This window comes from Zingiber officinale, chromosome 1B (assembly GCF_018446385.1).
Source record: "Zingiber officinale cultivar Zhangliang chromosome 1B, Zo_v1.1, whole genome shotgun sequence".
In the NCBI taxonomy this organism is placed as follows: domain Eukaryota; kingdom Viridiplantae; phylum Streptophyta; class Magnoliopsida; order Zingiberales; family Zingiberaceae; genus Zingiber; species Zingiber officinale.
Window position 1 is genome coordinate 71,421,578 of NC_055986.1, and position 24,507 is coordinate 71,446,084.

At 41.5% G+C, this 24,507-nt stretch overlaps 1 non-coding gene across 1 annotated transcript; it reads left to right on the forward strand.

Annotated features, from left to right (window-relative positions):
* Positions 1-24,074: 24,074 nt before the first annotated feature.
* LOC121994242 lies at positions 24,075-24,180 on the forward strand. Its single transcript, XR_006115657.1, has one exon. It is a non-coding gene; the product is annotated as a small nucleolar RNA R71 (small nucleolar RNA).
* Positions 24,181-24,507: the final 327 nt, after the last annotated feature.

A 24,507-nucleotide genomic window follows, 5' to 3' on the forward strand; every position in this document is an offset into this window, starting at 1 on the left:
GTACTAAGGGAGCAGCAGGAGGGGGCAAGGAGGACGTGTGTAGTAGTGACTTGGCTAAAGAGAAAGACCTGCTTCTAGTTAATAAGAATTATGTTCATGTTGTTTCTTTTATGACTCTATGACACTTCATCATGCTCTTTAGTATTATGGGTTAAATTATGTTAAGCATGTTATGTGACTCATATGATAGGTAGTTAGCAATGATGATTTGAAAAGTAAAAGAAAGGTTTAAAAAGAAAAAAATATATACTATAGATAAGACTTCCGCTGTTTTAAGAAGAAAAGATAAGTAACCCCCCCCCCCGGTCAGCTTAAGCAGGAAGGGCGAGGCGTTACAATAGACATCTGGAAAGGGTTACCCCTGTCACTAGGGCACCTTGGTCAATACGCTCTAGGAAATCCCCTTTGCGTGATTAACAATCCTCCACATCAATCAACAAAGCATGCAAAGAAATATAAATATGTCATATACAATTCATCATGAATAAGGTATTAAAAAGTCATTGAATAGAAATATGGCGAATCTACATAGTTCTACATCTCCATCACATTACAAATACTTTCTAATCCTAGAGAAGGATCTCTACTCCATTGTGAGGGAAGAACAACCTCAAAATATAAAGTAAAGCATACTTATAATCCTTGATGTGAGAAGAAGGGGAAGAAGAGATGCTTGCCGAGGTTTCCGATGTCTTGGAGATGCCTCCTTGGTCTGGAGATGGATGGAACGTCAAGGGTTGGCGGTGGATGAAGCTCTAGGGTTTCCCCCAAAGGGGAGAACCCTTTCCCAAGGAGAGGAACGAAGTCCCGAACCAAAGATACCCCTCGAATAGGGTTCTTGACCCTTATATAGATTAGGTCACGGGCATTGCGGCACGGTCGTGCCTTCTTTTGCCTCTGGCCGCGCTACACGGTCGTGCCAATTGGAACGACCATGTGGATATGGGACTCTGCTCCTGGGGCACGGCCGTGCAGATGTGGAACGATTGTGCCCTCTTCTGCCAATGGCCGCGTTGTACGACCGTGCCATTTGGTACAACCGTGTGGATCTGGGGCTCTGCTCCTGGGGCACGGTCATACAGGATTGAATGGTCATGCATTGCTTGGCTGCTGGTCGTGGGGGGAACGGTCGTGCAGGTTTGCATGACCATACAAAGATCCACCTCTGTTTGGCCGCACGACCATGCAATCGTTGCACGGTTGTGCCATGTTCTTCCTCTGTTTGGCCACACGACCGTGCAAGGTTGCACGACCGTGTTCTCTGCCTTATTCTGGTGCGTCGACAATTGCTGTCTTTGCTCTGAAAGTTGTCCCTATCAATACAAAATCAAACAAAGAGCAGATCTCCGAACAAAAGAGTATTTATGCTGAATATATGATGAGAGAGGTGAACATGCATAGAACATACGTGAATAAAGTAAGTGAATGTGCATTAAAACATGTATAAATGATCATAAGATCTACGCACATTACACCCCCAGACTTGAACCTTTGCTTGTCCTCAAGAAAAACCTGCAATCTAGATTTATGTGTGTAGATGACATGTAATAATCCCTAATGAATCAATATAAACCTATCATATATTTTCATTGATGAGCATGACACAAAAATTATTTGAGTGTGGCCTAATTAGAAGTTCTCCGTGCTCAGTGTAATAAGTGGCTTAACTTTTTCAAGTGTCAACCTCTAAGCTTAGTCAATTTTCCATTTATCCTTGTTCCTCATATTTCCGGTGATAGGCACTTACCTGACACACGCAAGGTTCGTTCCCCTAAAAAATGCTATGCATCGTCTACACAAGGTCTCAAAGGAATACTCAGTATCAATAGAAAAATAACATTCATTTCCCCAATAACCTAACTCGGTCTCAAAGGGTGAATTGCTAGTTTCCACTCACGATAACTATTTTTTTATCCCTTATTTTTTTCCTTTTTTTTTTATTGTTTGCAAAGTATCAAACTTGAACAAAATTCCATTTTTTATTATTATTATTTTTTTTAGATTGATTTTTCCAAATCAGCTTACATAATTTGAGTTTATCCAGTAACCAAAATGTAGTTAAGGGGTAACTATGGAAGCAAGAGTACTAGTCCGGTTCTATGAATCATGACTAATTTCAAATATATCTATCATCAAAGTCAAGCATAATGTGAAGAGATCCTAAAACTAGGCTGATATGGGTAAGGTTTTATAGGTCCCTGGTAAGAAAAAAAAAGGGGGGGTAAGGAAACTAAGAAGATAGGCCAATATCGGCCGAGACATAACTCTCAGACGGGGTTAGGTCTATATCGGCCGGTATACACCTCCCAGGCATAGTTAGGTCTATATCGACCGGGACATACCTCCCAGGCAGAGTTAGGTCTATATCGGCCGGGACATACCTACCAGGCTGAATTAGGATAATATCGACCGAGACATACCTCTCCGGCAGAGTTAGGTCTATATCGACCAGGACATACCGCCCAGTCGGAGTTAAGATAATATCAACCTGGACATACCTCTCAGACGGGGTTAGGTCTATATCGGCCGGTACACACCTCCCAGGCGAAGTTAGGTTAATATCTGCCGGGACATATCTCCCAGGCAAAGTTAGGCTAATATCGGTCGGGGCATACCCCAATAGAAGATAAGTCTATATCGATCGAAATAAGCCTCCCAGGAAAAAGACCTATATACTTTTGAGGAAGTTAGGCTAATATCGGTCGGGACATACCCCGATAGGAGATAAGTCTAAATCGACTGAAATAAGCCTCCCAGGAAAAAAACCTATATACTTTTGAGGAAGTAGGCTAATATTGGTCGGGACATACCTTCATGAGGAAGGTAGGGTAATATCGGCCGGGACATAACTTCAGGAAGGAGGTAGGGTAATATCGGTCGGGATATACGCCGATAGGAGATAAGTCTATATCGACCGAAACACACCTCCCAGGCGAAGTTAGGTTAATATCTTCCGGGACATATCTCCCAGGCAAAGTTAGGCTAATATCGGTCGGGACATACCCTGATAGGAGAGCCAGTACGGGCCGATCGATCAATACCTTCGAAAGATACTGAATATTAACATGACAAGAGGTGTAAATTGAAGACGTATGAGGAAGGATCATAGATGAATATTTCAAATAAGATAATTAATGAAGATATCTGTAATATGTAAATACATAACAGGTGTTATATTTTGGCGGGAAATATTCTTCTAGATTATTTTGCAGGTACTAAACGACAAAGAAGGTACATCTGGGGTACGAAAAAGATTCCTTAAAAATCATCTACCACAAGTACGCAGCTGACGTCATCTCATAACGAACTCTAACAAACCGGGGTCCACTTCATGACTACGGAGGTTATATGAAGTGGTATAAAAAGGGGAATCCTCTCCGTTGGCCAGGGAAGTTCACAAGTTCACATGATTGCGCACAATTATAACCCTAATTTTCCAGCTACTGTTCATCTCCTTCTTCCTGCTTCCACACCAAAAGAGATCACTAACTTGAGCGTCGGAGGGCCTGGCCAGGGATTCCCACCCCGGTCTTAGGTCACTGACGATAGTGTTGGCTGGTCTATTGTGCGCAGGAAGTCTTGGAAGCTCCGAATCTGGGTGTCTCTTCGATTGGGTTTCTCTCTCGTCATCGGATCTTCGTGCAAGGAGGGCATTTGGTGACTCTATTTTTCCCGATCTGCTTTGGGTTTCTCGGATCATTGTCCTATAGGAATTATTCTTCATCAGCGGTAGGTTTTTTCTTGTCGGCTCTCCATCTTGCCTAGCTTCTTAGACAGGATCAAATTTGGCGCCGTCTGTGGGAACTTCACCTGAATCTGAGAGTACAGGATGGAAGAAGCTGGAAAATCAAACCTACTTACTATCAGTCGTGAGGATTTGGATTTTCTCATCAACTCCCATGTCCAGAAAGCCTTGCAGCAACAATAACAACAACTTCAAGCTAACACTGGAGCTACTCTGCCAACAGCTCATAATCCGGCAATATCAACTACTTAGCATCGGAAAGGAAAGGAACTAGAAGAAGAGGAACATGCGTATTTTCCTCCAACTGCTGTTTCTCCGACGAGGCGTCCCCGAGCCTTCCTTCGCACTCCTATGGAACAGGGGGGTAGAAGGCCTGTGTTCCAAGAATCCTCTAGTGAAGCACCCGATAAAGAAAAGCGTAAGATCGAAATGATAACTAGTGATAGCTCACCTGAGAAGGTCATCTCCCCATTCTCTCAAAGTGTACTGGATGATCCGCTTCCTAAGCGGTATCAAAATCTGCAGATCGGGGAATATACTGGAACAACAGATCCAGAAGATCATCTGTTGAAATTTGAGAACGTAGTATTATTACAATAATTCTCTGATGGAGTGAAGTGTCGGATGTTTCTCACTACCCTCGGAGGAGCTGCACAGCGCTGGTTCAAGAGATTACCAGAAAAATCTATTCGAAAATTCAAGGACTTCAAGAAAGTCTTTCTACACCATTTCTCTAGCAATAAGAGGTATCATAAGACTCTTTGGAGTTTGTTTTCAATCAAGCAGTCGTCTAAAGAATCTATCCGAGCATACATCAAAAGGTTCAATCAGGTAGCTATTGATGTGCCTAATGCTACTACTGAGATTTTAGTAAGCGCTTTCTCTCAAGGTTTGAATGATAATGATTTCTTTAAAGATTTGGTAAGAAATCCCCCTGTTAATTTTGATTCCTTGATTGAGCGGGCTACTGAGTTTATTAATGTAGAAGAAGCTCAAGCTGCTCGTAGAAAGGAGGGTGTCACCTCTTCTCCTACCCAAATTAAAGAGAAAGCTCCAGCCCCTGTGCCTCAACCAAGAGGTCCTAGAATAACTCATCCACCCCATCGACAACCAGAGTATCGTCCACCAGCTGTACAACATATGGAGATACAGCCAGAGGCACCAAGGAGGTGGTGCACTTATCATAAAACTAGCAGTCATCATGCTGAAGACTGTTTTGTTTTAAGAAATAGACGAGTCAATAGGGAGCGATATCAGAGGCAGAACTACTATCGACAGCAATACCCCAGGCAGCAAAGTCCATCCAAATTGGAATATCGCCCGATCGAGACTCGGCAGGAGGCAATACCAGTCCCGGCCGGTACTAGTCAAGTATCAGAAAAAGCACCTTCTGAAGCTGTGATGACTCGACAGGAAGAGAACAAAAACAATGCTGCTCGAGGCAGATTCATGCAGTAGGGTGCAGCATGGAACGAGCAGCCGACCCTGAAATAAGTTTCGGGCCCAGAGATCTTGAGGGGGTAGAAATACCTCATGATGATGCTCTGATCATCAAAGCTGTGATAGCCAACTACGCCATTGCTCATACCTTCATAGACACGGGTAGTTCCGTCAATATTATATTCAAGAAGGCTTTCGAGCAGCAACAAATTGATCCAAGTGGACCTCAACAAATCGTTACTCCTCTGTATAGATTCACGGGCAATGAAGTACAACCTTTAGGTCAAATAAAGTTGGCCATTTCACTGGGAGAAGAGCCTCTGATGAGAACCAGGAGATCTTATTTTATGGTGGTAGACGCTCCATCCTCTTACAATGTGATATTGGGTCGACCTGCCTTAAACGAGTTTAGGGCGGTCGTTTCTACTTTTTGTCAGAAGATCAAATTTCCTGTGGATGATAAAGTTGGAGAGGTACGGGGTGATCAGAAGACAGCCCGAAAATGTTATGTAGAGATAATTCGAGCTGAAGCTAACACCGCCCGAAAGATTCAAAGAATGGAGGTTAACGCCATTAGGGAAAAATAGCCCATCCTGTTTTATGAAGAGAAGGAAGAAATTCAGATCCAGGCCGGTCGACCTAAAGCTAATACATATGTCGCGGCCGATCATGAGCCTACTCTGAAGGCTGCATTAGTACAGTGTTTGAAGAAGAATAATGATGTATTTTCCTGGACTCCCAAAGAAGTCTCGGGCGTTTCTCCTACCTTCATAGAACATTCCTTGCATGTCTTCCCAGATGCCCGCCCGGTCATGCAAAGAAAAAGAAGTTTTAGCGCGGAACAAAATCAAATCATCAAAGAAGAAATAACCAAACTTATAGAGGCAGGATACATTAGGGAAGTACAGTTTCCAAGCTGGTTGGCTAATGTGGTGTTAGTCTCTAAACCAGGAAATAAATGGTGAGTCTGCATTGACTTTCGGGATCTCAACAAAGCTTGCCCGAAGGACTATTATCCGTTACCCAGGATTGATCAGCTTGTTGACTCCACCGCTGGATGCGAATATATCTCTATGTTGGACGCTTATCAAGGTTATCATCAAGTTCCTTTGGCCAAAGAAGATCAGGAAAAGGTCAGTTTTATAACATCTGAAGGTACTTATTGCTATAATGTTATGCCCTTCGGACTAAAAAATGCAGGAGCAACTTATCAAAGGCTTATGAATAAGGTTTTCCATAAGCAGATTGATAGAAATATGGAAGTATATGTTGATGACATCTTAATTAAGTCTCTTCAAGCTGCTGATCTGTGCAGGTATATAGAGGAAACTTGCGAGACCTTAAGACAATATGGGCTCAAGTTAAATCTAAGCAAATGCTTGTTCGGCGCGAAGGAAGGAAAATTCCTGGGATATATGGTGTTCGAACGGGGGATAGAGGCCAACCCGAGCAAGGTCAAGGCACTGCAGAACATGGAGCCACCGCGCAACATGAGGGAAGCTCAAAGATTGGCAGGCCGAATCACAGCCTTGTCTAGATTTATTTCTAGATCGGCTGATCGTAGTTTTCATTTCTTTAAAATACTCAGAAAGGCTAATAAGTTTCAATGGAATGAGGAGTGTGATAAGGCTTTCCAAGAATTGAAAGATTATTTGGCTACTCTCCCTATGTTGGCTAAACCTATAGTAGGAGAAACTCTGTGGGTATACTTGTCGGCTAATAAAAACGCCATAGGCTCTGTACTAGTTAGACAAGAGGGAAAGGAGCAACAACCTATATATTTTTCTAGCCATTTATTAAAAGGAGCTGAGTGTAGATACACTACACTAGAAAAATTAGCTTACGCCCTAGCATTGACTGCTCGAAGGTTGCGCCCATATTTCTTAGCACATGAGATTATTGTATTAACTAACAGCACTCTTGGGCGAGTGTTACTCAACCCAGAGGCATCAGGACGGCTGATCAAATGGACAACTGAACTTGGGGAATATGACATCCAATATCAACCTCGCTCGGCCATCAAGGCACAAGCTCTAGCAGACTTCATCATAGAAGTTCAAGGCCCTGAGGAAGAAAACACCTGGAAGGTTTATGTAGATGGTTCTTCAACTAGACAAGGTAGCGGAATTGGTGTTCTTCTTATATCTCCAAGGGAAGACAGACTATAACTCTCCATCAGGTTGAATTACAGAGCTACCAACAACGAAGCAGAATATGAAGCCTTAATAGCCGGCTTGCAAGCTGCTCAGCATATAGGGGCAGCTCGAGTCCTTATCTATTCCGATTCTCAATTAGCAGCTCAACAACTATCAGGTAATTTTGAAATCAATAATGATAGGCTTAAGTTATATGCTGAAGCGTTTGATAAGTTGAAGTCCCAGTTTCAAGAAGTAAATATACAAAAGGTTCCTAGATCTGAAAATCAAGTAGCAGATGAATTGGCTAAATTGCCTTCTGCTATAGTACCATGGAATTTAGATAGGCCCGTGGAACAAACTTTGTTAGTATCTTGTATTGAAAGACAGGCTGAAGCAGAGATTCAAAGCGATTGGAGGGCTCAGATCATATTATAGTTGCAGTAAGGTATTCTTCCTAGTGATATAGAACAGGCAAGAGTATTTAAGAAGAGGGCCGCTCAATACACTATGGTGGGAGAACAGTTATATAAAAGGGCTTTTTCCAGACCTTTGCTTAAGTGTATTGGCACAGAAGATATACAGTTTATTTTACGAGAAGTTCATCAAGGTTCGTGTGGTAGTCATATAGGGGGAAGATCTTTGGCTCGTAAAATTCTGTTAGCAGGATATTTTTGGCCCACTTTACATGAAGATGCTAACAAGCTGGTAAGAACTTGTGTTTCTTATCAAAAACATCAAAATATCTCACATCATCCTACACAGTTATTGAGAACCTCTATAGTTGCATGTCCCTTTGATCAGTGGGGCATGGACATAGTAGGTCCGTTTCCTATGGCAGCTGCACAGAGAAAATTCTTATTGGTAGCAGTGGATTATTTTTCTAAATGGGTGGAGGCAGAACCACTTGCTCGAATTACTGAAGATGCAGTTATTAAATTTTTATGGAAAAATATAATCTGCAGATTTGGCATCCCTCATAAATTGGTCTCTGATAATGGAAGGCAATTCCAAGGGGATAGGATTTTAGATTGGTGCAACAGTTACGCCATTATTCAAGCCTTCACTTATGTAGCTTACCCACAAAGCAATGGCCAAGCAAAGGTAACTAATAGGGAGATTATTAGAGGTCTAAAAATCAAATTGGATCATGTTGGAGGTAGCTGGGTAGATGAATTACCCAGTGTTCTTTGGGCTTACCGCACTACACCCCGGGAAGCTACAGGAATCACGCATTTTCAGTTAGTTTATGGAGGAGAAGCAATAATTCCCATCGAGGTGGGGGTAGAGTCTGATAGACGGCGATTATATGATGAGGACAATGGAGATCGACGACCTATGGAGCTAGATTTGATAGAGGAAATAAGAGATAAAGCTGCTACCCGTCTTGTATCATATCGACAGCGGATAAGGCAAAACTATAACAAAAGAGTGATCCCCAGATTTTTCCAAGTAGGGGATTTGGTATGGAAACAAATTAAACCTGTTGGAGATGTCAGTAAGCTGGCGCCACAATGGGGAGGACCTTACAAAGTGGTAGAAAAGCTCGCATCAGGCTCATATTATCTTCAAGATGCTGAAGGGAGAATTTTGGAACGCCCCTGGAGCGCTAATCATTTACAGCCTTATCGAACCTGACCAGATTATACTATTTAAGAAAGTGTTCACAATTATTTAAAGTCCCTGGTGAACTGAGGACAAGTATACCTACAGTTTATGTACCCTACTTCTTTTAATGAAAGCCAGGCAAGACAAATATCATCACTGGAAATAAGTATGGTTCATACAGATTGATAAATATCTAGAGAACCTTCATTTTCTATTTCGAGCAATCAATAGGAGGAAATCCTAAAAGGCCTATTTAGCTCCCCTCAAAGTCAAGAAACCTTAAAAACCGTCAAGAGGTTAGTAAGAGAGTCATATTTTTGCATAGACTAAAAGTCGATCGGGAAATTCTATGAAGTAACTCGGTCGGGTCTTCATAGGAGGAACCGGAGACTCTAAACCATCTCAGAGCAAAAGTCGATCGGGAAATTCTATGAAGTAACTCGGTCGGGTCTTCATAGGAGGAACCGGAGACTTTAAACCATCTCAGAAGCAAAAGTCGATCGAGAAATTCTATGAAGTAACTCGATCGGGTCTTCATAGGAGGAACCGGAGACTCTAAACCATCTCAGAAGCAAAAGTCGATCGGGAAATTCTATGAAGTAACTCGGTTGGGTCTTCATAGGAGGAACCGGAGACTCTAAACCATCTCAGAAACAAAAGTCGATCGGGAAATTCTATGAAGTAACTCGATCGGGTCTTCATAGGAGGAACCGGAGACTCTAAACCATCTCAGAATCAAAAGTCGATCGGGAAATTCTATGAAGTAACTCGGTCGGGTCTTCATAGGAGGAACCGGAGACTCTAAACATCTCATAGCAAAAGTCGATCGGGAAATTTTATGAAGTAACTCGGTCGGGTCTTCATAGGAGGAACCGGAGACTCTAAACCATCTCAGAAGCAAAAGTCGATCGAGAAATTCTATGAAGTAACTCGATCGGGTCTTCATAGGAGGAACTGGAGACTCTAAACCATCTCAGAAGCAAAAGTCGATCGGGAAATTCTATGAAGTAACTCTGTCGGGTCTTCATAGGAGGAAGTGGAGACTCTAAACCATCTCATAGCAAAAGTCGATCGGGAAATTCTATGAAGTAACTCGGTCGGGTCTTCATAGGAGGAACCAGAGACTCTAAACCATCTCAGAAGCAAAAGTCGATCGGGAAATTCTATGAAGTAACTCAATCGGGTCTTCATAGGAGGAACCAGAGACTCTAAACCATCTCAGAAGCAAAAGTCGATCGGGAAATTCTATGAAGTAACTCAGTCGGGTCTTCATAGGAGGAACCGGAGACTCTAAACCATCTCAGAAGTAAAAATCGATCGGGAAGTTCTATGAAGTAACTCGGTCGGGTCTTCATAGGAGGAACCGGAGACTCTAAACCATCTCAGAAGCAAAAGTCGATCGAGAAATTCTATGAAGTAACTCGATCGAGTCTTCATAGGAGGAACCGGAGACTCTAAACTATCTCAGAAGCAAAAGTCGATCGGGAAATTCTATGAAGTAACTCGGTCGGGTCTTCATAGGAGGAATCGGAGACTCTAAATCATCTCAGAAGTAAAAATCGATCGGGAAATTCTATGAAGTAACTTGAACGGGTCTTCTAAACCATCACAAATCACCAGTAAGAGATCTTATAATTTCAAGACCTAATCAACCGAGATTATGCGGACATGAGGCTGGAATTCAAAAGGGATGCTATACATATGATACATTATTCATTTGGAGGCCTATCCATTTGGAAGTCTTTATTTAAAATTTGCCTGGAATAATACGTTCAGCTCGGAACTCAGGAATTTTACATAGCTCTTTATCTAGAGATCAATTGAAATTATGCATTCTTTTGGAATTATGAAGTATACCGGATGTTGTCTGCAGAAGAATTCATCAGGACAAAGATTAACTTCAAGAGATAAGCCGGGAATTCTCGAATAAAGTTTATACTCAATACTCAAAAGTATTTCAGAAGGGGTATTCTCAAATCAGCATGATAAAGAAGAAAGTATCAAAATATTCTTATATACTACAAGTACTTAGTTACACAGCTTTAATCACACTTTTTTTCCATTAGCAGTTCCTATAGTACAAGTCTTTTATAAATGATCTCTTTAAACATTCGGAAAAGGGCCTTTTAAATCTGTGGGCAGTTCTTCGTTAAGCCTGCGGCGATTTATGAAAGAAAGGGGAGGTTCTTTGGGTAGGTAACCACCCTCTCTTAATTGTTGAAGAACTCCTGATACAGAATGGTTTAGAGCACCTACTATCCTACGAACGAATTCCTGAGCAAAGGCTGAAGACTTCAAATAAGTCTGACGCCATTCTTCCCACCTGTTCTTCTCTTGGTCCTTGTAATTTTGAAAATCAGTTTGTAGTCTCGCGTTCTGATCTTGCAAGGCATCTTTCTCTGATTTAAGCTGCTCCAATTCCTTCTGAAGCAGTGATAATTCAACCTCTTGGGCTTTTCTCTGCTCTTGTTCCTGTAGGAGAATGAAATCATGAGAGACTAAGTCCTGAGCTTGATCAGAAAGACAGGCATTATGGAGATTCTCTACTTTCTCTAAAATAAGACTTTTTTGAGAAGTATCTGAGAGAGCTTCTCTTTCAAAGAAATCTCTAGTCGAAGACCAGAGTGTAACCTATCCACCTGTAATTCTAACGTCCTTCTAGCAAGCTCTTTGTCTTTCAACATTTGTTGACATTCCTCCAATTCTTGTTTCAAGGTTCCCAATTGTTGATTTTGCAAGGCCACCTTCTCTTGCAACTGAGCCATATCGTTGTTAGAAGAAGGCGAAGCAGCCTTCAATGTCTCCAGTTGAGCTTTCAACTTATTGTTCTCATGATCCTTAGCTGTAAGTAGTTGATCAATATGTAGACTTGTGGCAAGAAACTAAACAAAAGGATAATGTAAGTTAAAGATGAAGATATAAAGTTGATAACATATAACTAGGAATACTTACAGCTACTGCCTGACGACTATGGCGATCATCTCGATGTGGGAGACTAAGGCCTCTTAGTTGCTCATAACCCTGCATCCAAGATTCAGCCAATAAACCTTGTAGTTGCAAAGTGCCATAGCTAGGTGGACTAGAAGGCTGTCCCAATTGAGAAGGTAAGCCGACGGCCAGTTTAAATAAAGGACGAGGAAGGGAAGAAGAAGGAAGCGAAGAAGAAGAAGAAGATGCAATAGAAGGGAAAGGAATAGTAGGAACAAGAGGAACAAGGAAAGAACCAGATGGAATAGAAGGTAACAGTGTAGGAGGGGTTGTAGTAGTTCTGGGAACACTAACGGCTGGAAGACTGACACTTGGAGAGGATCTCCGGCAAGGCGTCCATTTTGCTCGAGGCTTAGAGGCCGAAGGAGGCAAAGCCAATGCCAAGGATGCAGAAGACACAGGAGGGATAACGACCATCTTAGAAGCAGGAGCAGGAGGAGCTGAAATAATAGAAGAAGAAGGGATAATTAGATCGGGCCTCATCATCCTAAGAGCAGGATTGGAGATAATATGGGTGGGAGTTATCGGTGCCTTACCTCTCTCAAAAGAAATAGGCGTCGGGACAAGAGGAGCTTGCACAAAAGTGCCAAAGAAATCGCCGAAGGGAGAGTCCTTAGTAAGGTTTGGCTTTTTAACTAAGGTAACAAAAGGCTCTTCTTCCTCCTCTTCCATGAGTGCAACACCCTATGCCCGTCGTTCTTCTTGGAAAGCAAGCCCAAAGTAGAGGGATTAGGATTGGATCGGCGAGCAAATAACCATTTTTCTCCAAGATTATTGACAAAAGACTTAGTCATAGCGGAATTCTTGTACATAAAAGCTGGAAGAAGAGCATCAGCTGAAATACAGAGGATAAACACCATTATCAAAGAGATATGCTCATCAGTAAAGGCGAAGTGAAATAATTATACTCACCAAAGGAACTATCCAAAGGAGTGTCAATGTTGCCTATCCCGAAGGGAAACATCAAGCCCTCTTCGATTAGATGTGGCAAACTGAATTTTGCTCCTCGCAGTTTGGGTAGAGCAGAAGCAACAGAGGGATCGTTAAGAAGATCGTGGGTGTCAGGAAGCGGAGGTAAATCATGTATCCATTGAATAGGAAACGGAGGGGGAGAAGGGTGACGCATGTAGAAAAATTTACGATACCATTCGCCTTGAGGAGGAATGCGGTTAAACAGAATGGCCTTGGGACGAGACTGGAACTTGAAAACGCCAACATCTACTCGGCGAGGAATGAAGAAATGATGAAAAAGACGGGGAGACAAGGGGAAATCCAACAATTTTGATACCCCAATGAAACCCATTAGAATAGAAAAAGATTGAGGGACAAACTGGTTAAGCGGGATATCAAAATAACGGCTGACATTGCAGAAAAAAGGATGAAGGGGAAATCTAAAACCTTGTAAGACTTGTTCCCTGAAGATGGAGATACATCCTAAGGGGGGAAGATGTGGACCCTCATGAGGAGCGGGATGGACGATATAGGAAGGAAAACCATAGGTTGCCTGTAAGTCCACTTCTTCTGTATCTATTAGGTCGGAAGAGCATGAGAGAAACCACGCAGGAGAAGAAACCGCCATAGGGAGAAGCAATCATAGAAAAAGGAATCAAGAAAGAAGACGAAAGATGAAGAAAAACAGGAGAAAACTTAGTAAACCCTTATCTCTCTTTTTTGCCTTGTGCTAAAACCCCTAAGCTGAAACGAAAAAAGGGAAAAAGGAGAGTAAAAGGTGCTTGGAGTATCAATCGTCATAAATAGGTAATAATATTAAAGAATAAAATCAAGAGAAAGAAGTAAAGTTAAAAAAGCTACCTCGGAAAAGGTGTGAGTTTCCTTAGAAATATTCTTAGGAAACCCTGACAAGGACAGATAGAAATTAGTACAGTAACTATAAGTTTAAGGGGTGGGTGTAATAAAATATAAGTTGAACGTTAGATAGTAGTTAATAGACGAGATCCATAGATAAAATTCGGACGGTTTTTATAAATCGGCCGAGATAAAGATCACTCAAAATATATTGACCAAAGGTTTATTATAATAAGGAAAATAATATACGCTATAATAAAACCCCGTGAGAACCAATTACTATGTGGAAAAAGACATATGAAGACACAAGGGTAAACCGGCCGAGTAAAATAAATTGACCAATATTAAGAATAGCATAATAAAGCTATGTTAAATCAGGCGAGATATGACTAAACTATGAAATATCGGGCGATATTTATCGATCCTAATATATATATCGACCAGTCATTAAGAGACGAGCTGTTAGGAAAGATGGTATGATGACAAACCAAGCAACATTGAACACATTCATACAGAATAGATAGCTAGTGAGGGGAAGTCGATCAATCAAAAAAGATCGACCAATATTAGGAATACCATGATAGAAATATGTCCAATCGGGCGAGACATAACTAAGCTATAAAATATCGGGCGGTATTTATCAATCTTAATATATACCGATCGATCATTAAGAAACGACCCGTAGGGAAATGTCGCGTTATGGTAAACCAAATAACATTAGATACATTTACAGAAAACAGATAGTTATCCTGAGAAAGAGTAAGATTCACAACCCAAAGGGGGTAATCAAAGTCACACGAGCTTATCATTACAGAATCTCAATAACTTGAATCTAAGTTAGAGTCAGCCTAGGGTACAGATAAGGAGGTTTGTTCTCAATTAGTTTGCGCCTATTTAAGAAATTAGGAGGAGGGTCACGAGATAAGTAACTCTCTTCTCTTAATTGTTGAATTTCCCCTTGAGCTCCTGCAGTAAAAGCAGATAGAATAGATCTCACGATCGGTCTGTTGAACTCGGGAGACTCAATCATGGCCGTGGCTCGTTCCTTGTAATGAACATCCTCGTTCCCTTTGTAGACTACCAACGCCATCTGAGAGGTCTTTAATTCATCTTCTTTGGCAGAAGCCTCGGCTTTAGCCGAATCAAGGGAGGTGGTCAGAGAGGCTACCTCATCCTCTTTCAGTTGCAAGTCTTTGAGCTTCTCAGTCAATTCCGCTTCATAATTATCCTTTAGCTCGCCAAGTTTGGAAGTCAATTCTTGGTTGAGGTCCGTAACCGATTTAAATTTTGCCTGAAGACTTTCAATTTGTACTTCGAATTGTTCCTTGGCGGCAGCAGAAAACGCAGTAGAAGATAATCCAACAACCTCTTGCTTTAGCTTATCATTCTCCAATCTCAGCCTCTTGTTCTCAGTGTATAAGTTGTGTAGTAGTCAAGAGAAACTCATATTTTCTATCCATCGCTGGAAATATAATGAAAAGTCATAAGATAATAGTTGAGAAATAGAAAATAAGTGTTAATAAGCATACCTGATTCTCCTTGTGAGAGAAGCGATCAATTGCCTCAGGAATAGAGAGCTCTTCAAAAGGGGACGAATTTCATCCCAAGAGCTGGCAAAAGAACCCCCTAATAATATGGGGAGAACAGGAATGGCAAAGGAACCGGCCGAGAAGGAAGAAGTAGGAATGGAGGGGGGAGCAAAGATTAAGTAAGAAGAAGGCGAGGAAGGCAAAGACCCAGAAGTTAGTATAGATAGAGGAAAAGTAAAAGAAACATCCCCAGAGGTGCTGGCACTGGAGAAAGGCGAGGCAGGAAAATTAAGAGAAGGATAAAGCTCCGCCAGCGTCGGCTCATCAGAAGGAAGGCCAGCCGAAGCAAAGCCTTCTGAAACCAACTCATCAGTAGGAAGAATGAGCCTCCTTTTTGAGGGAGGAGCCCTGGTTAGTTTGCGTCCTGGACGCTTGCTCGTGGAAACTTCAGCTATCAATTTATCAGAGCTACCAGGAGACGTGAGCTCAATGAAAGGAAGAGAGGTAGATGAGGAGACAGCAGCAACCACTGGAGAGGTAATAGTAGGTATAGGATTGGGAAGGATCTCTGCAGCAGGATCCCCAGGAGAACCTTCAGGAGCCTCACGAACCCCTGAAGAGCTAGGTACTTCGGCTAAAGAAGCCGACTCTTCAATTGAGGGTGGAGGGGTGATAGCGGCCAGAAACTCGGCTTCCTTGGCACGAAGCAGGTCCTCTTCCACGCGTATTTCTTCACCAATCAAGGCATCATAAAAGCTCTCCACTGTACAGAAAAGAAAAACTGTTTAGGCAGTTAAAAGCAAGAAGAAAGGAACAAGATGTTACCTAAAGAAATGTGGGTATCAGGTTTGACGGGGCTTAAACCAAATAGGTATAGAAGCTCGACCTTCAACCATTTCGGGATCGAGAGTCGGTGACCTAATAACTTCTCACAATAAATAGGAAAAGAGGGAAGAAGATGAAACTCTCTAACGTCGGGCAAGGGAGGCAAGAAGGATTTCCAAGCATGAGACCAAGGAATAGGTCCCGGAAACTTTAAAAAGAGAAAATGAGATTTCCAGGCTTTGAGAGATGACGTCATATCTCCAAAAAGGACCATTTTAGTTCGCGACTGGAATAAGAAGACACCAGGTTCCGAGCACTTGGGATAGGAAAACATGAAGAAATTTTGAGGAGTAGGAGGAATATCCCGTAGATGAAACAACATGTAAGTACCGCATAGATAACGAAATGCATTAGGGCCGAACTGCTGCAAAGGAATATCAAAATACCGACTTATCTCAATCAAGAAAGGAGGAATGGGGAACCTTAAGCCCCCTATCAACTGGTCCTTGAAAAAGGTCACGCAGTTATCAGGGGGATGATGAGGTCGATCATTCGGTGTCGGGAGTATAATTCTATATTCCCTAGGAATTTCATATTGACGACAGATGGATAATCTAGCATTCTTATGAAAGGTAGAAAACATATGGACATACCAAGGAGCAATTGTTTCCGCAGCCATGGACAAAAGCATAAGCTAGTGAAGCAACAGGTTACTTACTTAAGACAAGAAAAGAGATCGTCGAGAAACGATGAGCCCAGGATATGGTTGAAGGCAGCAACAAGAAAAGAACTCTAGAGAAGAAAAAAGGAAGGACAAGGTTTAAAATGAGACGAAGGGTTTAGGGTTTGAAAAGCGCACAACTGTTGTCAGATCAAGACACTGGTATCTCAGCAGACGATGAGGATCACAATAGAAAGGCAAAAAACCTACGTGACGTGGCGGTCAGAAAAAGTATGTGTCATACCATCATAAAAACATTCACATCGGATGTGATAGGTCGGATCACACTGAGGTTGGTAGCGTCTCGGGGTACGTTTCTAACACTTTCTCACCCGAAGAAGAACCAATCACTAGCCAGGAAGCTTCGAAAGAAGACGTGCATAACTGGGTATAATAAAATAAAAGGGATTGAACTTTTGACTAAGCCCAGGCTAAAGACAAAAATATTTAAGGATGAAGATTTAGGCGAATGACAGATTTCAAATTAACGTCCTTATGAAATACAGACTAATATTGATCGAAATAATGTTGAATTAGCCGATATGATTTTAATTATAAAATTAGTCGTGATATAAAAGTATGCCCATAGTTAAGACATCCTCGGTCATGATAAATGATACATATGTAGAATACAACATTACATTTACTCTTGTAAATTACAAAAGGATTCCATAGAATCATTTAATTCAATACAAGAGTCCATTGTTACACTTAGAATCTGATCAAATACGTAACAATACATTTTCCCTCAGAACAGTAAGCCTCAGACAAATAACAAAGTTCACAAACACAAGTTCTCACAACACTTAGAAAATTTCAGTCCCACCAGATTCAAACTTAACATGGAGCAGAGATGGAAATATCTCACTTCGCCCAGGCTTGTCAAGGCTCATAAGTGACAATATTTTGCCCGGGACGAAGAAGGCAACAAAAACAGAAAAGCTCAAGGGTGACGAGACAGGGAAACATTTATTCATTCCATAATAGAAAAGTTAATGTAAAAACCACTTCCCCTCTCAAGCCCTAGAGCTCGGCCAGTGAAGCAACCAAGTATAGCCCAAGGGTAACATGTGTTGTGCCCTTCGCACAGCACTCCTGGGTCATTTGGCTGCCCCTCTATGAGTAGCAAAGATCTCTCTGAAGTCCATTGAGTCCTTCAGAGCATCCGTATCTTTGGATGAAAAATCTGAACTGTGAAGCTTCCTCTCTTAAGAAGATCCCTTGAACCCCTGAGGTAGTCGAAGCAAAAATCCCGATAAACTCATATATAGATCTCACCTTGTTCGGCAAAAGTTGCCCCCAAGGAGGAGGATCCACGACCATGGCCTTAGCAATAAAAGGTGGCAAAGAGGGAAAAGAACTGAGATGGGTTGTGGATGAAGAGAAGGTTATAGCCCTATTTAAAGGAGCAAAAGGCTCACAGGAGTACTATACTTGAGTTAGCGGGACAGTTGTACACAAAATCTGTGAGGTCATATCAATATCTGAAACAGAGTCACGGGTAGGAAAAGACAAAACCAAACTTATGTCTAGTCAGTCGTCTACACCTCCTTCGACTAGACTTGAAGGTAAGGCTAGTGATATGGGTAAGGTTTTTTAGGTCCCTGGTAAGAAGAAAAAGGGGGGGGAGGGTAAGGAAACTAAGAAGATAGGCCAATATCGGCCGGGACATACCTCTCAGACGGGGTTAGGTCTATATCGGCCGGTACACACCTCCCAGGCATAGTTAGGTCTATATCGGCCGGGACATACCTCCTAGGCAAAGTTAGGTCTATATCGGCCGGGACATACCTACCAGGCGGAATTAGGATAATATCGACCGAGACATACCTCTCCGGCAGAGTTAGGTCTATATCGACCAGGACATACCGCCCAGTCGGAGTTAAGATAATATCGACCGAGACATACTTCTCAGACGGGGTTAGGTCTATATCGGTCGGTACACACCTCCCAGGCGAAGTTAGGTTAATATCTGTCGGGACATATCTCCCAGGCAAAGTTAGGCTAATATCGGTCAGGACATACCCCGATAGAAGATAAGTCTATATCGACCAAAATAAGCCTCCCAGGAAAAAGACCTATATACTTTTGAGGAAGTTAGACTAATATCGGTCGGGACATACCCCGATAGGAGATAAGTCTATATCGACCGAAATAAGCCTCCCAGGAAAAAGACCTATATACTTTTGGGGAAGTAGGCTAATATTGGTCGGGACATACCTTCATGAGGAAGGTAGGGTAATATCGGCCGGGACATAACTTCAGGAAGGAGGTAGGGTAATATCGGTCGGGATATACCCCGATAGGAGATAAGTCTATATCGACCGAAACACACCTCCCAGGCGAAGTTAGGTTAATATATGTCGGGACATATCTCCCAGGCAAAGTTAGGCTAATATCGGTCGGGACATACCCCGATAGGAGAGCCAGTACGGGCCGGTCGATCAATACCTTGGAAAGATACTGAATATTAACATGAAAAGAGGTGTAAATAGAAGATGTAGGAAGGATCATAGATGAATATTTCAAATAAGATAATTAATGAAGATATCTGTAATATGTAAATACATAATAGGTGTTATATTTTGGCGGGAAATATGCTTCTAGATTATTTTGCATGTACTAAACGACAAAGAAGGTACATCTGGGGTACGAAAAAGATTCCTTAAAAATCATCTACCACAAGTACGCAGCTGACGTCATCTCATAACGAATTCTAACAAACTGGGGTCCACTTCATGACTATGGAGGTTATATGAAGTGGTATAAAAAGGGGAATCCTCTCCGTTGGCCAGGGAAGTTCACAAGTTCACATGATTGCCCACATTCATAACCCTAATTTTCCAGCTACTGTTCATCTCCTTCTTCCTGCTTCCACACCAAAAGAGATCACTAACTTGAGCGTCGGAGGGCCTAGCCAGGGATTCCCACCCCGGTCTTAGGTCACTGACGATAGTATTGGCTGGTCTATTGTGCGTAGGAAGTGTTGGAAGCTCCGAATCTGGGTGTCTCTTCTATTGGGTTTCTCTCTCGTCATCGGATCTTCGTGTAAGGAGGGCATTCGGTGACTCTATTTTTCCCAATCCGCTTTGGGTTTCTCGGATCATTGTTCTACAGGTATTATTCTTCATCAGCGGTAGGTTTTTTCTTGCCGGCTCTCCGTCTTGCCTAGCTTCTTAGACAGGATCATAGGCCAACATTCAAATTCTTCTAGTAATAACAATGCTCACTTCTTGCTACTATGGATAGGAAAATAAAGATCAATAGTCATACTAGCATACCAAATCACACAACATAAATATCTAGATGAAACGTGCTAGTATTTTGCATTAAGGTACAAACAATCATGATGTGATGAATGATGCAACTAGGAAAAAAAATTATTATGCAAAAGAAATAGCAAAAACTAAACTAAACCAAGTGCATCTAATGCATCCCCCTAGACATAAACTTTTCATTGTCCCAATGAAAACTAAAAATAATATGGAGGAGATTAAAAGTAAGAGAAGTTACCAAATGATGTGTGCCAAATGCCCATGTTATTAACTTCTCCATCATGTAATTGCACTCCTACTCTTTGAGTCCTATAAAAGAAAATTGACAACAAAAATTAAGTAGAGGATACATGCTTATTATGAGGAAAGAAATGAAAACAAGAAAAATAACTAAAGACATAAATAAAATAAGAAAGAACTTGGGTTGCATTCCAAGAAGCACTTGTTTAAGGTCATTAGCTCGACCACCTCATTAGATTCAACGAAATCTCGCTCTTGGAGGGGTAAGATATTTCAACACCCCCTACCAAGGGCTCTTATTATGGAGAGAGCTTTCATCAAAGGAGCTACAGAGTAAAGTATAACTTTCTCCATCTTTGTCTTCTTTGAAGTTCTTTCAGGTGGTCGAAGACGGTTCAGTCTGAGCTTCCAAATATAGGCCCCATGAAAATCTGCACACCCAAAAGAAAAACATACCTCTTCCAAGCATGCTATATTAGATAGAACTAGAACCTTATTAAGATGAACAGAGTATGTATCATAAATTGAATCACATCCAAACAAATCTACTATTGGTACATCTATGAAATTTTCCAAAAGATCACAAAAGATACTAACATTGCTTTGCTGAGAGATACCTAAAAGTTCTAAACATGTGGATGTGACTTCTGAATCTTGTATTGTCTCTAGCTCTGGCTCAAGTGGTGGTGCCTCTAAAAGTGGTGATTCTTGGGGTTTTGCTTCTATTTCACAAGTCCCTACACATTGGTCCAGAACATGTTCAATCCTTGCAACTCTCATAATCTCAGAAGGTTGTGTGGATAAAGGAGGTGATTCTTGAGATGCTGCTTCCATAACATAGCTCCCTACACTTCCTTTCATAACATCATCATCAACACAAGCATCAAAAAATAAACCAACATCAATATCCTCAGTGGGAGAATCATCTTTAGGAGGATCACTAACTTCATTTGAAGTTTAAGTTGATCTACCACATCACATTCATCATCTGAAAATTCAATTTCATCATAACACCCTGTAAACCCAGAAGGTAGATCTGAAAACTTGTTATCCATTGCATTATCATCACAATCCTCATCTGAAGAGTCCTCATCTTTATATACATCCAGAAATCTTGTTACGATTCTGCAAGTGCACGGATTCGTAGTCAGTAATATATAAGATTGTCGAACCACAGGGACTGTTAATTAAGCACTAGAGATGTCGCAAAGTAAGTTATCTAGACGGTCGAAAGTTGGCTTTGGCGCTTGCAAACTAACGAGAGTGATTGAAGAGAGAAAGAGAAGGATGAGAGAATCGATCTTGGAGGGATTTGAGCTTTGGGAAGTGGATTCTAGGATTTTGGTTTCATTGTGGTTGAACCTGATGCATCATGTTCTATCTTTTACTCATTGCCAATTAACATACCTTCACTGAAAGTTAAGGCTACTATCCTTAAGTACTAATCAGAGAAGACCCCTGTGAAATCCTATTACGGTTACCCCCTGTCACTAGGGCGCCTCGGTAGATCACAAGAATACAAATCTAATCGGTCTTATTAGGGATAGAGATAGGGGTTTGGTTTTGTCTCTTACTTCCTTGTGGAGAAGTTGCCTCTCCTTTCAAGGGAATATCCTAGACGTCCGTGAATGGGTTACCCCCTGTCACTAGGGCCCCTCGGGTATACGATCTAAGATCCTCTCTTTACGAAATTAGCAATTCCTACACAATCAATTAACATGACAAGGCAACATGTCTCATGCATATCAAATAGAAACGAAGCAAGAGGAATCATCCAACGAGTAAAGGCACGAACATGAGTCTTACATCAAACCCTATTCAAAACTACTCCCTACATCCATAGAAAAAGAGATCTACTCCATTGCGAGAGACGAACAACCCCAAAACATAAAGTAAAGCACACTTACAACCTTTGATGTGAGAAGAAGGGGAAGAAGAGATGCTTGCCGAGGTTTCCGATGTCTTGGTGATGCCTCCTTGCTCTGGAGATGGACGGAGCATCAAGAGATGGTGGTTGATGAAGCTCGAGGGTTTCCCCTGAGGGGAGAACCCTTTCCTGATGAGAGGGGTGAAGTCCCGAACAAAAATCCCCCAATGAATATGGTCCTTGACCCTTTTATATGGTAAGGTACGGGTGCCACACGACCCGTGTCACGACCGTGTGAGATCCGCACGGCCATGCCTATCTTCTGCATTAGTTAAGTGGCACGGCCATGTGAGTTGACACGATCATGCCTATCTTCTGCACTGGTTAAGTGGCACGACTGTGCAAGTTGACACGACCATGACTATCTCCTGCACTAGTTAAGTGGCATGGTCGTGCGAGTTGGGACGGCCATGCCTATCTTCTGCACCATTTAAGTGGCACGACCATGTGAGTTGACACGGCCATGCCTATCTTCTACACTGGTTAAGTGGCACAGGCGTGCCGAATTGACATGACCGTTTATCAAGGTCATACCTCTACCTATAATCCGTTTTAGTGCCTCTTAACGTGGTACTCTTGAGTTGGGGTCTTCATAAAAGTTGTAGATCTTGAAGTTAGATACAATTTGGTATGAATAAAAGCCCAAAACTCCAAAGGACCACAAAGTTATTCCTATTTTACTCTTGGTGTGCAGTGCAGGATTTGACACGGCCGTGTGCCAAGGCCATGCCTCATAGAAACGAACTTTAGACCTTCAAGACTTGGTTTTCTCTGGTCGAAGTCTTCATAAGAGTTGTAAATCTTGAAGTTATCTATATTTTTATATCTGGAATGACTAATAATACTAACAGAACAGAATGTTATGGTCATTTAATGTTTGGTCTGCAGTGCAGAAAATCCCACATGGCCCGGACACCTTGGAAGGTCTAGACTCCACTTAAGCTTCACTTTTGCTTCAAATCGTGTCCTGTCAACAAGAAAACATACAAAGAGCATATCTTTGAACAAAAGAGTATTTATGTAGAATATATGCTAAGAGAGGTGAACATGCATAGAATATACATGAATAAAGCAAGTGAATGTGCGTCAAAACATGTATAAATGATCATAAGATCTATGCACATCAAATCTACACTCAACCATATTAGTGACACAGAATTTACGAAAATCTTCGTCTTCATTGACCCTCACTAGCCTTTATGGAAAAGGAACCTTTAGTGAACATCTTGGGAAAGGTTACTTCCTTTTTCCTATATTCCCTTTGAGCTTACGGAGGAGGTCCAACTTGCTTATCTAGTGTAGGTATGACCAATTGTTGAGAGAAAAGTACTTATGGCCTTTGGGAACTTCCTGGAGTAATGAAACTGAGTTCTTGAGGCCTTCTATTGTTCTTCTCCTCAATTCTAAATAAATCCTTCTTCAGTAGTTCTTCATGATTCATGCCACTTCTCAACTTAAAATTATTGCACTGTTCACTAGACACTGTTTGTGTAGGAGGAGGATCTTGTTTGAACCATTTTCAAATAATGCTATCAATCTTCGCCCCCAAATGTTTGAACTCCTCATTCTATAACTTGTGGATTTCAAAACTCTTGGATGGTTGAATTGTATTTTGTTTGACAGGCTCTCTTGCATATATGGCTTGTACTTTTTGAATTTCTGAGGGAGATTCCATCCAACTTTTTTTCGACCATTCATGGAGGTTCAATGTCACTTGATCAATTAACATATATGCTTCATCTATGCTCTTGTCCATAAAAGAACCTCCAGCTGATGAATCTAACAAACACTTAGAAATTCCCCTATAGAATATGTGCAGGGTCATCCATTTTTCCAAACCATGATGAGGGCACTGTCTTTGTAGACTCTTGAATCTGTTCCATGCTTAAGATAATGATTCTCCATATGCCTCAATAAAATTTGTGATGCAATTCCTCATATAAATCGTTCTACTTGGAGGAGAAAAATGATTCAGAAATTGCTTCTTCAATTGTTCCCAACTTGTGTTGCTTTGAGGACGGAGAGAATATAACCAAGTTCTTGCTTTATCCTTGATGCTAAAAGGCAATGCCATCAATCGAACTGCATCTCCTTACACTCCTTCACAATTCACCATATCACAAAGCTCTAGAAATGTCTCAAGGTGCAGATAAGGACTTTCTGATGCTTCTCCTCCAAATTTATGACCTTGTATCATGAAAATTAACTCTGGGTCTAGATGAAAACTTTTTGTTTCAATGTAAGGCTGCACAATGGGAGATAAAAATC